At 42.3% G+C, this 18,737-nt stretch overlaps 1 protein-coding gene across 1 annotated transcript in view; it reads left to right on the forward strand.

Moving 5' to 3' along the window:
* The window catches only part of LOC120045760 (ankyrin repeat and fibronectin type-III domain-containing protein 1), a gene marked incomplete at its 3' end in the record, with an annotated part of 91,870 nt that overhangs the window by 22,902 nt on the left and 50,231 nt on the right, over positions 1 to 18,737 (forward strand). Inside the window, exon 2 of the mRNA XM_038990692.1 lies at positions 10,383 to 10,505. The remainder of the gene's footprint in view (positions 1 to 10,382; positions 10,506 to 18,737) is intronic.

Raw genomic sequence — 18,737 nt, forward strand, 5'->3', positions numbered from 1 at the left:
CACAGATAGCACTGCGAAGCAGTGCCTTAGACCACTGCACCACTCTGCAAGCCCCTTTGAGACAGCTTCTACCCCCAAGCCATAAGACCGCTAAATATCCAGACTGCTAAATAGTAAACTAATGCTACCCAAACTATCTGCACTGACTCTATCTTGCACTGACCCTACTCACACTCACTAGACTATACACACCACATACACACTCACTCACACACACTACATTGCCACTCCCACACAAAACCCACACACATTCACATACACTACATAAGCACACACACATAACACAGACACACGCATACCAACACAACACAAACACACATAGACGTTACACACAAACACACATAGTTTTACACTCATAATTTTCTACTGCTACTGCTGTTTTTTATTTTACACTTATTATTATCATCTATGCTGATGCCTAGTCACTTTACCCTGCCTTCATGTACATACAGTATCTACCTCAAATACCTCGTACCTCTGCAAATTGATCTGGTACTAGTACTCCCTGTATATAGCTCCATTCTTAATGCATGTTAAATGTTAAACCCTGTTATTGTACACAGAGTCAGTCCATGCAACGTGTTACACGGTATACAACAATGTAATGTGTTATCAATGTGCTTCATCTTCATCTGACCAAATGACCTGGATTGTAGTTGAGATGACATTAAAAGTACCTAGTGCAAGTGATCAATGCTGTTCGAGATTCTGCACCGATATTTATATTGTGAAGACCTCCACGGACCTGTGACTTTTGCATGCTACAGTATCTTGATTACAAGATGATTACATATACTTTTATATTTACAGTAACCGCAAAATGTGGCCATGGATGAGTTACTAATTGTAAGGTTGAATAAAAACAGTTACATTAGTTTGTAACTTGAAGATATTTGCTGTATTACAAAAGGTATATCGAGTTGTGTTAGGTTGACAAAGCAACCAAATTTCAACATTTTAAAGGAGATGTATCTAATACTAGGATATAATTTGTTATCTTGTCGACAAGTTAATAGGCTATTTACTGCAAAAGTGGTATTGAATTGTGTTTGGTTGTCAACGCAACCAATTATCAACATTTGAAAGAGATGTATATTTTGTTTCATTGACTGAGTCTGACGTTACTTCCAGTTTGTCTACAAATTAACAATTGAAATGTTGGTTTCATGTCTCCATCTCAACCAAAAATCTAAGTTAAAGAATGGGACTAAATCAAATCAAACTTTAAATGCACTTCAAATAAAGTTTGATTTGATTTAGTCCTGTTCCTTAACTTAGATTTTTGGATGAAATGGAGACGTGAATCAAACATATAAACTCAGCAAAAAAAGAAACGTCCTCTCACTGTCAACTGCATTTATTTTCAGCAAACTTAACATGTGTAAATATTTGTATGAACATAACAAGATTCAACAACTGAGACATAAACTGAACAAGTTCCACAGACATGGGACCAACATAAATGGAATAATGTGTCCCTGAACAAAGGGGGGGGTCAAAATCAAGAGTAACGGTCAGTATCTGGTGTGGCCACCAGCTGCATTAAGTATTGCAGTGCATCTCCTCCTCATGGACTGCACCAGATTTGCCAGTTCTTGCTGTGAGATGTTACCCCACTCTTCCACCAAGGCACCTGCAAGTTCCCGGACATTTCTGGGGGGAATGGCCCTAGCCCTTACCCTCCGATCCAACAGGTCCCAGATGTGCTCAATGGGATTGAGATCTGGGCTCTTCGCTGGCCATGGCAGAACACTGACATTCCTGTTTTGCAGGAAATCACGCACAGAACGAGCAGTATGGCTGGTGGCATTGTCATGCTGGAGGGTCATGTCAGGATGAGCCTGCAGGAAGGGTACCACATGAGGGAGGAGGATGTCTTCCCTGTAACAACACAGCGTTGAGATTGCCTGCAATGACAACAAGCTCAGTCCGATGATGCTGTGACACACCGCCCCAGACCATGACGGACCCTCCACCTCCAAATGGATCCCGCTCCAGAGTACAGGCCTCGGTGTAACGCTCATTCCTTCGACGATAAACGCGAATCCGACCATCACCGCTGGTGAGACAAAACCGTGTCTCGTCAGTGAAGAGCACTTTTTGCCAGTCCTGTCTGGTCCAGCGACGGTGGGTTTGTGCCCATAGGCGACATTGTTGCCGGTGATGTCTGGTGAAGACCTGCCTTACAAACGCCCTCAGTCCAGCCTCTCTCAGCCTATTGCGGGCAGTCTGAGCACTGATGGAGAGATTGTGTGTTCCTGGTATAACTCGGGCAGTTGTTGTTGCCATCCTGTACCTGTCCCACAGGTGTGATGTTTGAATGTACCGATCCTGTGCAGGTGTTGTTACACGTGGTCTGCCACTGCGAGGACGATCAGCTGTCCATTCTGTCTCCCTGTAGCGCTGTCTTAGGCGCCTCACAGTACGGACATTGCAATTTATTGCCCTGGCCACATCTGCAGTCCTTATGCCTCCTTGCAGCATGCCTAAGGCACGTTCACACAGATGAGCAGAGACCCTGGGCATCTTTCTTTTGGTATTTTTCAGAGTCAGTAGAAAGGCCTCTTTAGTGTCCTAAGTTTTCATAACTGTGACCTTAATTGCCCACCGTCTGTAAGCTGTTAGTGTCTTAACGACCGTTCCACAGGTGTATGTTCATTAATTGTTTATAGTTCATTGAACAAGCATGGGAAACATTGTTTAAACCCTTTACAATGAAGATCTGTGAAGTTATTTGGATTTTTACGAATTATCTTTGAAAGACAGGGTCCTGAAAAAGGGACGTTTCTTTTTTTGCTGAGTTTACATTATTAACTTGAAGATTACATTTGACATCAACCTAAGCTTGAAACCCTAGGCCTATTTCTATGGTCTATTTTTAGTTGAACCCTGGTTTGAATTGAAACAATAGCTGTTGATGACTTCGCAAATGCTCTATAGGCCTAAACAGTATAATTGATGATATATGACTCATAGAATGTTTACATTTTATTTGCTCTGTTAAACCCACCCTTTGGAATGACTTCGATAGCAACAGTGAATCTATTTAGTTATTAATAGATCGCTCAATAATCATTCTCACGATAGTACGTTGGTAGTAGTTAGTAATAACTCTGGATGGGAGACCAAATGGATAGCTGTAGATTGATCAGCTCTCTAGGAGGTGCTGTCTGATGGTGGATATAATGTTGAAGATCTGACGTTGTTTCAAAGGTACAAATTCGACATATTTTATATAAAGTGTGTCTATGTTGAAAATTGGTTACCATGATGACATAATTCTGTGGTTGTAATTTGACCCTCAAACAATGGTTTTGTGTTTATTTTTTGTATGCCTTTTTGCAAATCCATTGCATTTTCCACATAGATTCTACGTCAAAATACATTGAAAAATGATGTGGAAACAACGTTGATTCATTCAGTTCTTGCCCAATGGGAACTCTGTTAATTCAACGTTTAGTTTTGAATGGAAGCTAGTTGCTTAAACCCTGACTATCCAATTACAATCGGTCTCCAGTAACAGGCTCTTACCTACAGCTCTAAGCGAAGTGAAACTGCACTGATAATGATAGGCTTTGTGAAAGGAGTACAGAAGAGCTGAACAATCAGTGCTTTAGCAGAGCGCCTACAGTCGTGAACACGGGATGCTTCGGGAAGAATCAGAACACTTTATTGCTGCCATGGTAACAGAAGAACAGAGAGGGAAAGTGACATTTGTTTTTCGCAGCAACTGGGAGTGTGCTCTATGACAACCATGTCGGTGTGTTTGACTGAAATGAATTAAGTTTGTGAGAGAGAGGTGAACGGTTTGTCCGTGTCACTACACAAGCCATTGAGTCTATCTCAACAAAGGCACTCTTGTACCACGGGAGAGAAAAGAGCCTTTGTGTGTGTGTGTGTGTGTGTGTGTGTGTGTGTGTGTGTGTGTGTGTGTGTGTGTGTGTGTGTGTGTGTGTGTGTGTGTGTGTGTGTGTGTGTGTGTGTGTGTGTGTGTGTGTGTGTGTGTGTGTGTGTGTGTGTGTGTGTGTGTGTGTGTGTTCTTTGTGAATGTGTGTGTCAGACACACTGATATATTCTACTCTGCCATATCTGGTTGTTATCGACAAAATTTAGGCACTCAAGGGCCTGTCCTGGGAAAACGAACCAATGAGCCTTAGTTTGTGTCAGGGGTCATACAGTACAGAACCAATAACATCACAGGGACAAATTCCCAACGTCAGTTTGATTAAGTGGAGAACAGGTAGATTAAATCGAGGTCATCCCTCTGCAAACACACACACACACACACACACACACACACACACACACACACACACACACACACACACACACACACACACACACACACACACACACACACAGAGTAAGGCTGGGTTCGAAGGTCCCTCCAATGGGATTACATCATCACAGGGTGCCCACGTTCTGGGTGATGTCATGAGGAACAGCTGTAGGAGGGGTAGAAAGTCAAGTTTGCATGGTGGCAGGAGGAGGGACTGCAGGAACCTGAATGTCCCCTCTGGCAACGTGGCCCTCTGTTGATAACCCTACCACCACCACATGCAGGCACACACAAAAACACACACTTATCCTCAACTCCCTACAACAGGAGTTTCCTAAAGGACAACCACTGTGCCGACAAACAATCAAAAGCAAAGGGTGGCCGTCCTATTACCTCTAACCAGATCATTGGCCGTCCTATTACCTCTAACCAGATCATTGGCCGTCCTATTACCTCTAACCAGATCATTGGCCGTCCTATTACCTCTAACCAGATCATTGGCCGTCCTATTACCTCTAACCAGATCATTGGCCGTCCTATTACCTCTAACCAGATCATTGGCTGTCATTATTTATCGATGACAAAAAAAAGTTGGCCCTTTCCCTCTCGTTACACGACCCTGTAGACATCTCTTCAACGGGTCAATGTTGGCCTTTATATTGATAGTTTATTGAGTGGCTACAATTATTATTAAAGTACCATTTTGTTTTATGAATATGGAGCATGTAAATTATGTTTTGGAGTCCCCCATAGTACTTGGCACTTGGCGGAAAAGCAGTGGCACTAATTTAGCAGTGTAATAAGAACAATTTGGTGGGTGCTTATATTTGGTGGGTGCTCTTTCACACATGTACAAGTGTGTATTAATACGCATGAGGGAATTGGAAATGTGTTTTTTTTGTTTCCCAACTCTCCCTGAGACGCCCTCGGTCTGCCTTGTCGACTCGGCGATTCATCTTGCAACCTTTCGGTTACTGGCCCAATGCTCTAACTACTAGGTTACCTGCCACCGAGTTCACAGGGTGAACCCCTGTCCGGCCTAATCTCCCATCAATTAGGCTGCTGTCTGACGATATTCCCACACCCTCTCACATGATTCATACTGGAAAATGTGTTTGTTGTTTGGGATGGAGTTCAGGAAATAGTGAATGGGATGGAAGTGGGAAATGAGCGGGGATATCGTGCCGATGGGGTTAGTGTTCAGTACTAACCCCATCGGCACTTAGCCTAGTTGTTAAGAGTGTTAGGCCAGTAACCGAAAAAGGTCGCTGGTTTAAATCCCCGAGTCGACTAGCTGAAAAATCTGTCTGTGTGCTTGAGCAAGGCACTTAAACCTAATTGCTCCTGTAAATCGCTCTGGATAAGTGTCTGCAAATATATATATACAGTTTAGACACACCTACTCATTCAAGGGTTTTCATTCAAGGGCTTTATTTTTGCTATTTTCTACATTGTAGAATAATAGTGAAGACATCAAAACTATGAAATAACACCTGGAATCATGTAGTAACCAAAAAAGTAGCCACCCTTTCCCTTGATGACAGCTTTGCACACTCTTGGCATCCAAACTTCTTCCATTTAAGAATGATGGAGACCACTGTCTTCTTGGGGACCTTCAATGCTGCAAACATTTTTTGGTACCCTTCCCCAGATCTGTTTCTCGACACAATCCTGTCTCGGAGCTCTACGGACAATTCCTTCGACCTCATGGCTTGGTTTTTGAATAAAGCTGTAACATAACAAAATGTGTAAAAAGGGAAGGGGTCTGAATACTTTCCAAATGCACTGTAATTGCAGAATCTTCCAATTCTTAAGCTCCCACAGTGCAGGTCAAAAAGAGAAGTGAATGAAATAATAATATATACATTTTTACAACAGTAACAATGATCAATGTAAATTGGGGGGGTGGGGGCAGGGTAAATTACTGAGGAACCTTACAGATAATTGTATGTATGGGGTACAGAGATGAGGTAGTCATTCAAAAATCATGTTAAACACTGTTACTCCACACACAGTGAGTCCATGCAACTTATTATGTGACTTGTTAAGCAAATGTTTACTCCTGAACTTATTTAGGCTTGCCATAACAAAGGGGATGAATACTTATTGCTTTTCATTTTTTATTCACTTGTAAACATTTCGAAAAACATATTTCCACTTTGACATTATGGGGTATTGTGTATAGGCCAGTGACAAGACATTTTCATCCATTTTAAAATCAGGATGTAACATAAAACAAAATGTGGAAAAAGGGGTGTGAATACTTTCTGAAGGCCCTGTAGCTGCCTGGTGATGGCTATTCAGCAACTGATGGTCTTGGGGTAGAAGCTATTGGCTTGTCTTACAGTTTTTGCAATGATGCTCCTACTGTATACTGCCCGCGTCTGAATGATGGAAGCAAGAACAACAGGCTGTGGCTCGGGTGGCTGAGTTTCTTGATGATCTTCTTGGCCTTCCTGTGACACCTGGTGTTGTAGGTGTCCTGGAGAGCAGGCAGTGTACACCCAATGGTCTTTTTGGCTGAGTATACCACCCTCTAGAGCCTTGCGGTCAGTGGCGGTGGAGTTGCCGTACCAGGCTTTGATGCAGCCTGACAGTTTTCTTTCGATGGTGCTCTGTATACTGTGAGGGTCCTTGGGGATAGGCCGAATTTCTTCAGCCTCCTGAGGTTGAATTGTTATTGCCGTGCCTTCTTCACCACAGTGTCCATGTGGTTTGAACATTTCAGCTCCTCTGAGACGTGTTTGCAGAGGAACTTTACGTTTTTGACCGTCTCCACGGCAGCCCCGTTGATGAGGATGGGGGCGTGCCCTGCCTGGTTCCTCCTGAAATCCTCAATCAGCTCCTTTGATTTGCTGACGTTGAGGGAGAGGTTGTTTTACCTGGCACCACGCCGTCAGAGTGCATACCTCCTCCCTGTAGGCCATCTCGTCATTGTTGGTAATCAGGCCTACTACTGTCGTGTCGTCAGCGAACTTGATGATGGAGTTGGGACTGTGCGAGGCCATGCAGTTGTGTGTATACAGGGAGTACAGGAGGGGACTGAGGATGCACTTATGTGGGCTCCCCGTGTTGAGGATCCGCGTGGTCACCGGTGCAATGCTCTAACCGCTAGGCTACCATCTGATAATATTACTAAGAGTAGGGACTCTTACTCATGTCAACTAAAAGTAACAAAAAATGGCACCAATTACTCTGTCCAAAGTCAAGACAGAACTTAATTTATTGATAAGACAGAGATCAGAATTTGCCATCCATCGAGTTAGACTCAATCATTACTTCCATGGTAATCGTCCCAATCGTTTACTGGCCAACAAGCTACACGGTAATGATCAATTAGCCGATATAGCGACTATTGAATCTGAAACGGCGGAATTATTATCCGAACCCAAATAAATCAATAAAAGATTCTCCCACTTCTATAAAGAACTGTACACATCTGATTGTAAATCCACACCAAGCCAGTCTAAGAAGTCCTTTCTAAAATAATGAAGATCTCATCTTCTCTCAACAGAGGAAGCCGCCTCACTGGGTGCCCAAATCTCTCTCAATGAACTCAAAAGGGCATTGGATAGCATGAATAAAGGCACATCACCTGGATGGGATTCCTCCTAAAGTCTATTTGAAAAATGTTGAACCAATTAGGTCCACTATTGCTCGAAATGATTGACACAGCTGTTCACAAAGTTTCATTTGGGAGAGATGTGAATACAGCACAAATGTTGCTTTTATTCAAAAAGGTAAGGATGCCATCCAGTCTTCTCACTATCTCCCCCTATCATTTACAAAACACAGATATTGCGTATTAAATTGTTTTCCAAAATGTTGTCATCCCGTCTCGAGACATACCCAAATTGGTCCACACGGACCCAAGCGGGTTTGTTAAAAAACATTTCTCCTCGTATAACCTCCGTCGACTATTAAATATCTTAAATGCTTCATCCGAAACAACAGCTCATTGGGTTGTATTATCTCTCGATGCAGAAAAAGCTTTTAACAGACTAGAATGGTCATATCTCTGCCAGAAGCTTTTGCAGAACGCTCAAATCATTTCAATCCGACCTCAGTAGATGGAATAACATCCCAGTTGCTTTAAAGGTGCAATATGCACTATACCCTACGAGGTCCGGAACCTGCTGGTTTCCTGTTCTACCTGATAATTAATTGTACCCACCAGGTCTAAATCAGTCCCTGATTAGAGATCAACAATGAAAAAAATGCAGTGGAACTGGCTTCGAGGTCCAGAGTTGAGTTTGACGGTTGTTCAGAGTCATTGTACCATCTAAACCGCTGTGAAATATATTTTCCATAACCAAAAATATTATATTTTCAACTGTTTAAAGCTGATGTACAAAACCGAAAGTAAAAGACGCACAAAGAAAACTTAAGAATGGGAAGCATAGAAATAGCGTACATAGAACGTATCTGCTGCTTCTTAGACTTGCTTTCAATGAGAATGACAGATCTATAACTAACATTTCTCTGTGAATTTGGTCGGGTCGCCCAAAAAGTTACATATTGCAGCTTTAACTGGCAGAATATCTATTGTCAAAATGAATATGTTGCCACGGTTGAATTTCTGTAGTTCAATGCTTCCCATGGCTCCCCCTTCTGGCTATTGGGGGTTGGATGGAGACATGTTGGCTGGGTGATGTTGGGGGAATGGGATGCGAGGTTGGGGTCGAAATGTTTGTATACTGTAGTTGATCAATACTGTACTTATGTACCTTTTGTAACGTTTTCTTTCTTTTTTCTTCTGCTTCCTCTTATGAGGGGCAGCCCACAGGTACAATGTGTGAAATAATGAATTGAAAATATATTAACAGAATATTACTTTATTTTAGTTTAACTATAGTACCTGTGAGGCCCCAACATTTTATACAAACATTCTATAATTACCACCACGACTGGACAGTGTTTGTGTTTTAGGAACATACGGTATCTTTTTTGATGTCCTCACATTGTTCTCATCCACAACCTAATGAAACATTCTGGGAACATTTAAAGGACAGATTAAATGTGTTCTAGGAAACGTCTTGCAACATCAGGAGAATGTTTTATACAAACTTTCTATAATTATCACCACGACTGGACAGTGTTTGTATTATGAAAAGATTCGCCTCGACCTAACGAATGCTCTGGGAAGCTTCACAGAACCAATTTTGGTTTGCTAGGTGGATCCAAAGGTTGTGCATTCAATCCCAGTGGTAGACACTTGTTTTAATAGTCATGGGATTAGATCCATCCACCACCCCCTTCCACAACACCCCAGCCTACTTGATGGTAGTGCTCACTGTTGCCCCTAGTGTCCAGTTTGAAGGCATTTTGCAACATCTTCAGGATATTTTATCTTTATTTAACTAGGCAAGTCAGTTAAGAACAAATTCTTATTTTCAATGACAGCCTAGGAACAGTGGGTTAACTGCCTTATTCAGGGGTAGAACAACAGATTTTTACCTTGTCAGCTCAGGGATTTGATGTTCCAACCTTCCAGTTACTAGTCCAACGCTCTAACCACTAAGCTACCTGCCACCCCTAGGTTGGGGTCGAAACATGGACAGATGTCCAATTTGTAAATCAATCTTGAGCGATCTGGCTGGTTTCCACTTAAAAGATCTGATCAAAATCAGCTCACATTGCGTCTTTTAATCGTCTACACCTGTCTACAAAATGTTGGCACAATCAGAATGTGGACAAGATCATGACAAAGGAAGAATGTTAGAACCAAGTATAAACGGGGCTCTTGTGAGTGCAACTCTTTGATGCCAAATTGCTTTTAAAGCACTGATTGGTCCCCATGCTGTTGCCACAGCAATATTACCAGAGCTGAATCTCATCTAATCAGCCTGTGATGAATAAGAAGAAATATGAAAATGTTCCGTTTTTAATTTAGACAGATAGGAGGAGCTGGGACATTGCCAACCTAATACAGAGAGATGAAGACCTCACTGTTTCTTTTTCCCAACAGTGAGTGATCACTGCTTTCTCAGAAAGCGATAGTCCTTCAAGGGAATAGTTATAATATTAGAGATTTATGCTTCATCTGTTGATTACTTTTTTGACTAAATACTGACTCTGTGTGTATTTGTGTTCCCTCATCCAGGCCAGAGTCGAGCATATCCAAATTCACTCACCGGCTGTCCCTAAAAGAGCGGCAGACCAAACCTGAGAAGACTACACTGGATAGACCTCCGTCCTACAGGAGGCGCTCTCTCAGTCTGGACTGGTAACGGTCATAGTATTACTATACACCGAATGAGGCTTGTGTTGGATTAATTTGTTACTGTTACTGTACCAAAAATGTGGAATTTCAGTTTACTTCCTGAATTGACTTAATTTAAATGGAACTGACCTAACCTTGCTGCACACCAAACATGGCTTGTGTTGGAACACTTATTTTCACCTTGTCCTTGCCTCCATGACTCCATGACCATTAATACAGTAGGGTCGTTCCGCAAAAAGAGTACCTTTTGCCTCTCTTTGATATTTTAAGTGGATTTTGTGCACAAATATTGCATTTTAAAGCCTTGCCTCCATGACTCCATTACCTTTAATAGGGTCGTTCCACGAAAAGAGTACCTTTTGCATCCCTTTGATATTTTACGTAGAACTTGTGCACCAATATTGCGTTTTAAAAGCCTGTTATATTAAATAAAGTGCCATTTAATATAGACCACGTAAAATTAAATAAATCTGATGTGAAGACTTGCTAGGACGTGCATCCTCTGTTACTTCTTGGAAGATTTTAACCCACTTAACCCCAACATTTCTCCAGGTTTTCACCATCATTGTAAGTCCCTAGCTATGCCCTAGTTATTTTGTTGCTTTGACAAACTAATTTCTGAAGATTATTACTTTCATGTGATAAGTGATTCCTTTACGTCTGTCCCTCATTTCAAAGTCAACTCTGTTACGTGAACTGAACGTTCATTTTAATATGGCAAAAAACAATACCTTTTTTTATTCAAAGGAAACATTGAACATCTGCTCGTCAAATCATAGTGTAAAGGCAGGTGAGCTAATTCTACTCTTTTTCAATTTCTCAGTGAAGCTTGCATTCAATTGCCCCTCCCTGTTGCACACAACAAGATTTCATTCCCCCTGTCACAAGGGGATTTATGGCTGATTTAAGATGAAATCCTCAACCCTGTTACATTCAACCCTGGTACTTTATTTGGCACTTAAAGGGAAAGTCCTCTGAAAAACTCCACTGAAAAACTATCTTTGGTATTTTTTAAATTAGTCTACTGTTGATCCAGTCCCAAAATGTTTTGCATGTCAGCAGTAAGGTTTTCAAGATATTTGACTACAAGAAGCAAAGTGTCACTTGCCACATCATCATGAGGACCCCACAAATGTATTAAGTTGAACATGTGCTCTTTATGACAGAACGTTAAAATGTTGTTATTATTATTATTATTTTTATACTAATTTGCACTAGCCTAAAGGTACTTAATTGGTGGAACGACCCAAAGGTAAAGAAACTGTAGGTGTCTACTATGGTGTTCTCAAAAATCTAGTTCCTCAGATCAGTGGGCATGAAAGAAAGGAAATTATGGAAGGGACTTATTGGAGTATAGATCTAAACTGCCTTAGTTCCATCAATACTATTGCGAAGAGTCACATGCTCAGACTGTGAGAGGAAGGTGATAAAACAACAGAGAATTTGAATGGTGAAATGCAAACTGGTGGCAGCTTTGGGATCCATTGCGGGATTCCTCAGATCTCAGTGGGAATGATTGGAGTCCTTTGGGTGATATAGAGGGATATAGAGCTGTGTTGGGAGTAGTTTGGGCGGGTTTGGCTGGGGAGGGTAGTTGTAGGGGTGGGGTCCTTTTCTGTCTCTGCGCCTGGGATTCGTTGAGGAGCGCCAGGCCAGTCTGCTCCAGTGGCGCCGCTTCATCTTGCTTTTGTAAAGCTCCGGTCTTCAAGCAGACGATGAAAAGAGTTTGAAACCCTTCCTTCACGAGGCTGCTTTCTCGTCCTGTCCCACCCATTGGAATCCTTCCCACTCTCCTCGGCTTCTACCTCCTGTCATCTTGTTCATCTGCCCATCTATACTTCTGTCTGTCCATTCATCTATCCTCTCCTCAGACCTTCTGCTATGCACTCTTGGCCCCACTACGTCCCCCTATTTCACCATTGGATCGACTACAACAGGATCTAGCATGACCGAGCACTTCCTTTAACACTCCAACTCATCTGGTCCAAAAAAACTCCAATATCCTGTTTCCCAAATGTTGTATTGTTGTGCTCGACGTATCAGAGTTGGACTGTATGCACTGGACGAGTGTCTGGTTGATGAGTGACAGGGGTGAGGTTCTGTGAGGTCTACGGTGCGGTCTGCTGTGAGGTCTCATGAGGTCTCACGTGTGGTCTATGACTAGAGGTCTGGATGTGTGGTCTGCGACTACAGGGCTGGTGTTAAGTTTGTGAGCACTGGTGTGCTGTGAGGTCCTTTAACTGTGCTGTGTTCCCTGAAGTAGCGCGTGGTGCGCAGGGACCTGGATTGATGTGGTCTGTTCTTAATGAAACACAGTGGGTAGATTGGACACACTCATTTACGAGGAGGGGGTTGACTAGCCTACAGCTGGATTAGAACTTTCTCCGGGAGAGCGACTGTTATAAACCCAGAACGACTGGCCTTTGTGACATCATAAACGCGAGACCCCGAGAGGAGACGTTCAAGGTTACAGATGAGCCATGCTACTGTAGGTGAAACGGGGTCAGTCCGGCTCCGTAGGAATAAAACGTAGCCACTCTGGAATGCACAGTCTTCCTCGGCGGAAACATGTGTGCTGTAGTAGCATCTATTGAAAACTTCCTTTAAGCACTTGCATTTTTGCAATTGTTAAAGGCCCAGTGTAGTCAAAAACTACATTTTTCTGTGTTTTATATATATTTTCACACTATGGGTTTGGAGTAATACTGTAAAATTGTGAAAATGATGATAATGCCCCTTTAGTGTAAAAGCTGTTTGAAAAGACTGCCTGAAATTTCAGTCTGTTTTGTTGGGATGGAGTTTTGGCATGCTTGGTGACATCACCAAGCGGTAAATTAGTTAATAGACCAATAAGAAACAGTTCTAAACCTCTCTGCCAATAACATAATTGTTCCCTTTCCCACTCAGACCACACCCAGACAGTCCTTGCTAAGAATCTATTTTTGTTTCTTGTTGACCATTTCAAATGAAAACTATCACAGTTAGGTACTTCATTGTTACCCAGAAATGATTTGATATTGAGATAAAAATGGCTGTATTGGGCCTTTAACATGTCTGGTACTTTCTGGATTGTAAAATGTATAATTTTTTTTCAAATAATCTCTAATCACAGGATAAAGTACTACTCATCATGTTTTGACCACTGCCATTGTAGTAGAATGAACATGAAATGGAATTAATGACTAGGCTACATAAGGTTTAGTTCTCTAGAGGCTGAAGTATTCTTTTTGATCACAGAACAAACCTTCTCAAGTTTGGCCCTCACACTGTAACGTAAGACGACACTTACATCTAACAGCAGGCTTGGTATCTATAAGCAAGCTTTTCCAGTGCCCCGCCATAAAACTGTTTCAGGCAATTTCAACGCTTAATCATCTATTTACAGGACTGTTGCCATTTATTTGTACTTACGTCTCGGACGGAAACAGAAACGCCACATTTACTACGTCCTGAGCCAAGAAAACAAGCAAACGGTTGAAATAGGAGCTGTTTTGTAACTTTATCAAAGTGTCGGCGTGCTGACTGGGTCCTGGGAGAACGCCATAATAAAAGATAATGGTTGTGTTATTGTTATTGGTAATCACAGTAAATGAGCTCTAGGGGGACTCGTAGACGAGGGAGGGAGAAGGGAGAAGGGGGAGGCGGAGGGAGAAAAGGGTTATGGTTATGGCTGGCGATATGAAACAACATATTGAAGTGTTTTATCAGGAAACCATCATCATTAATCATGCATGAGGGCGGCCCTGACATCCCTGCGGCAGATTCAAAATGAAACCCGTTGCCAGAGGATGGGAGGGGAAGGGATTTCGAGTTGGGGGTGTTGGGGTTTGGGGGTTCAACAGTTATCTAAGGGCGTTTTCAATCTCCTTCCTCAGTATCAGGCCTCCACAGGTCCATCTTGACCCAGAATACTGAAGATTTGTTCCAGGTAGAACCCTTTTTGATTCGAGGTAGAGCTGTTTTGGGTTCCATGTAGAGCCTTATGTGGAAAGGGTTCTACATGGATCCAAAAAGGGTTCTATCTGGGACCAAAAAGGGTTCTTCAAATAGTTATTCTATGGGGACAGCCGAAGAACACTTTTAGGTTCCAAATAGGGAGAGTTTTTTTCTTCTAAGAATATAGGTAAGGGAACATTGCATTGGACTTCAATTATGGTCCAGTATACCGTCTCTTTTTAAAAGAATTATCAGATGTGCATCTTAACCCAGAATACAAAATATTCATCATATTGTAAGTGAACAATGGACAATGAACGTCCACTTTGTTCATTGTATACCGTCTATATTTCAAGGCACTATCAGACATGCATCTTTGTCCCATTTCCGTTGGATGAAACGGACACATCAGAGATCAGACAGCCTCATGAGTCATACCGTATGTCTGGTACTTTATACTTGAGGCTATAAAGGGACACTGGTCTTGCTCCAGTATAGCCTGGTTAATAAGGGGTTATTTCCATATCCTCTCAGGGGGAGAGAGACTGTTCCAGTGCAGTGCCAAATCCCTGAATACAATAGGAGCTGGAGCCCAGAATCCGATCCAGTATCGCTATTTCCCAGAACATTTCTCTGCAATATGCCCAGAGAGGAAAGTCTATACAGAAGTACTTAAACATTAGAATTTTGAAATGTCCATGACATTCTTACGTTAAGCCAAATCTCATTGCACGTTAAATCTGAACGAGTGCAGTGGACTGAAAAGTGTTTCACATACTCAGACTTTAAGAGGCAGAGGTGATAAAACAACAGAATTGTAATGGTGACATGTAAATATTGGGATCTGGTGGAATCCGTTGTGGGATCTTTTGATCTCAGTGGGTGAATATCACTGCACTCTCCCGGGCCCTGTTGATCGAATGGTCCTTAGTTGCTGCATAAAACCGAGTCATTGATTCAAAGTAATAATAATAATACATTTCATTTGTATAGTGCTTTGAATACAATTTTATTTAATTTAAAAACAATAATAATAATATAAACAATCCAAAACACAGAACATTCTAAGCGGACAATCAAACCTATATACAGATGTCGTCAGATCCGGTGGACAGGAGAACCGAATTAACAGCTTTTCTGAAAAGTTCCGTTTTTAGCTGTGCTTTAAACGAGGCCAGAGACTCTGCAGCCCTGACAGTGACTGGAAGTGCGTTCCACAGCCGAGGAGCCACACAACTGAAAGCCCTGTCACCCATACTTTTTAGTCTACTGCAGGGCTCCTGAAGGGAGACGGACCTGGAGGAGCGAAGGGTGCGTGTGGGGCAGCAGGGTAGAATGAGGTCAGACCGGTACTTGGGTCCAGAGTTGTGGATAGCTTGGTAGGTGTGAACCAGGATTTTAAAGTCAATGCGTGAGCATATGGGGAGCCAGTGGAGGTTGGACAGCTCTGGAGTGATGTGCTTACAGGGGGAAGGGTGGTGTATGTAATGATAAAACAGCACCCAATAAATCATGTTTTTTTTTATAGCTTTGTTCTGAAACAATTAAAGAGTGTGTATAAGAGTGTGGCACCAACTCAAACTGTGTATTAGGACATGGGGTGGGATGTGTGCCATGCGTTAGGGTCTGACTGATTTCAAAGGCTTTCTTCTCCAGGCCTCTTCTCCGCTCGGTGCCGCTCTGTCTTCTGGGATACCTCCCTGTTGACAGCTCACTCACATGACGTCTTTACTTGGATGTCAGAAGTGAAACAGACCCTCTTTTATCCAACCAATATATTTACATACACTCACTCATTCACACACACACACATACACACACACGCAAGCTGTGTTCGAATACTCATATTAACCGCACTATTTGTGATGTCAATTGAGTATGTAGTATGCTTATTGGTCATAGTATGGATATAGTTAGTATGCCAAAAGTTCCCGGATGTTGTACTACATTCGCCAAAATATGAAGGATACAAGCAGTGGACACTATTTACGTGCTTTTAGGGCCCATACTGTAATTCTTCAGAAAATGGGCGTAGTTTCACAACATGTGCAAATTTGAAGAAAATGGCGGAAAATATGCAGCCTAAATTTGACGAGAGGAATACAAATTCATTCCTTTAACTTATTATGACAAATGTTAAGAAAATGTTAAGCAATGTAATAAAGTAATTACTTTTCATACATTACACGTTATGTTGGCTGACAATTTGTTAGCTACGCTATCCTTACGAACCGCATAGCATTACAGTATGTACCAGTATGTTAGCTAGTTAATGTCCTAATGTTAGTTGGCTACTAATACATCGAACTTGCCAGGCAGTATATTAATGAAATGCTATCTAACTAACTACCCAACGTTTATTGATTTGATTATTCACGTCATTCTTAGCTAGGTAGTGTAGTCGTTGTGAGTTCTCAATGGACATTGCTAATTCTGTCTATTTACTCCGATTTCAGAATGTACCAGAGCGCCGAATAACTGAAGGATTTACGAAGGCTCGACACCCGTTGAATATGGCCAGTGTCAGTAAACATCAGCAAAAAAAAGCGTAATTAAATTGCTGCCAGCAGCACAGTTACAGTTACTCGCTCGGTTCAACCCTACTCCTTGACCAGAGCGTCCAGTGTACGCTCCTCTGAATTTCCATGCAATCTGACAACGCTCTGGATTTGCGCACTCTGACACTCCAGATTTGAATTTACGAACACACCCGGAATTGTAAAGTGTCTCCCTAGTCATTTGTTATGCTAACAAGCTAGCAAGAGGTTGCATAGCAACAGCATTAGCTTCCGGTAGACAGGCTACGCGCTAGTACGCTCAACTGGAAGATAGTTTGTTTACAGTATACTAAAGTGAACTTATAGTATGTAGTATATACTCATTAAGTATACAGTATGTTAGTATGGGTATTCGAACACAGGTACAGTTTCTTTCCCCCTGCGTACTCTTTCTCCCTCCCTCTCTCTTTAGACACATGCACACACACATGTACACACAGACTCGCACACAAACGCCATTTCTCCCTCTATCTCCATATTACGTAAGTGGACACACACGCACACACACACACACACATTGTGATGGTTAGAATTTTGTTAGGGGGAGGCTAATGCCAAGCGCTAATTCCTCTGAATTGTGTACAAAAGGGAATAGAAGAGAAGGGAGCTCAAGTCAAAGTCTCGGTGGAAAAAATCAGGGCGATGCCCGAGGGGCCCAAGTGTAAAGTGGTTTTGGATGGAGCACTGGCCCACTCATTTGGTTCGAATTTGTTTTAATATTCCTTTCTTTTTCTTTCTTCTACTCCTCAAAGCTGTCAGTTCAAACGTGAGGGACAAATTAGGGAGTTAGAGAACACAGTAATGACTCGCTTAGATCTCCTTCCACGGGTTCTAGATGCACATATGGCCTTGTGATAATGTTGTTGGATTCTTATAGAATTGTGTTTTATTGTTGTGTAATAAAATTGGTCTTGCATGAAAGAAAAAAAACAATTTGGTTTGAGCGCACTATTCAGATACATAACACTTAACTTGAATTCATATTATTTGGCATATTTTGTTTTTTTCAATCTTCATTGTAAATGTTTAGAATAAATATAGTTGCTAGCAGCATTAAATTGTGTATCTCTGGGATGAGCTTTGCGTAGATATCTCATGCTATACATCAATAGATGGGCCAGTGTAAAGGGGAGAACACATTTCCGCTTCTCTGCGAGTGGGCGACTCTTTCTTACACACACATGCACGCACGCAGAGCAGAGTGTGGATGCTGTGGCTGCAGCCAGGATATTTATGAGGCTGGCTCCCTCTTGTCCTGCGTCCCAGACTCACTCAGGTTTCCACCCAAAACCTAAATTCAGCAGAGAGAGAGAGATGGGGGGGGGGGGGGGGGGGGGGGGGGGGTAGATAGGAGAAGAGGAGGGACAGAGAGGGAGAGGAGAAGAGGAGGGACAGAGAGGGGGGGGGGGGGGGGGTAAAGAGCAAGTGAGGGGGAGGACAGCAAGTGAGGGGGGTGGGTGTACAGAACGGGTCCAAGGAAGGGAGAAGGGGAGAGTGAGAAAGTAAACTTATGGTTTGGGAAACAAGATACACGGGACGAGAGACTCAGGTAGCAATCAACCCCCTCTTCTTCTCTTCCCTCCCATTCCAACCGAATACAATTTAAAGTGATCCTGATCATGAGACACTGGGCAACTATACCTGCAGTACTGGCCATACCATGTTCAAGCATGAACATTGAACATTCTATTACTGAACTAATTAGTCCACCCCTCATTCCCCCTCGCTTTCTCGCCATCAT

This window comes from Salvelinus namaycush, chromosome 4 (genome assembly GCF_016432855.1).
Source record: "Salvelinus namaycush isolate Seneca chromosome 4, SaNama_1.0, whole genome shotgun sequence".
Classification (NCBI taxonomy): Eukaryota; Metazoa; Chordata; class Actinopteri; order Salmoniformes; family Salmonidae; genus Salvelinus; species Salvelinus namaycush.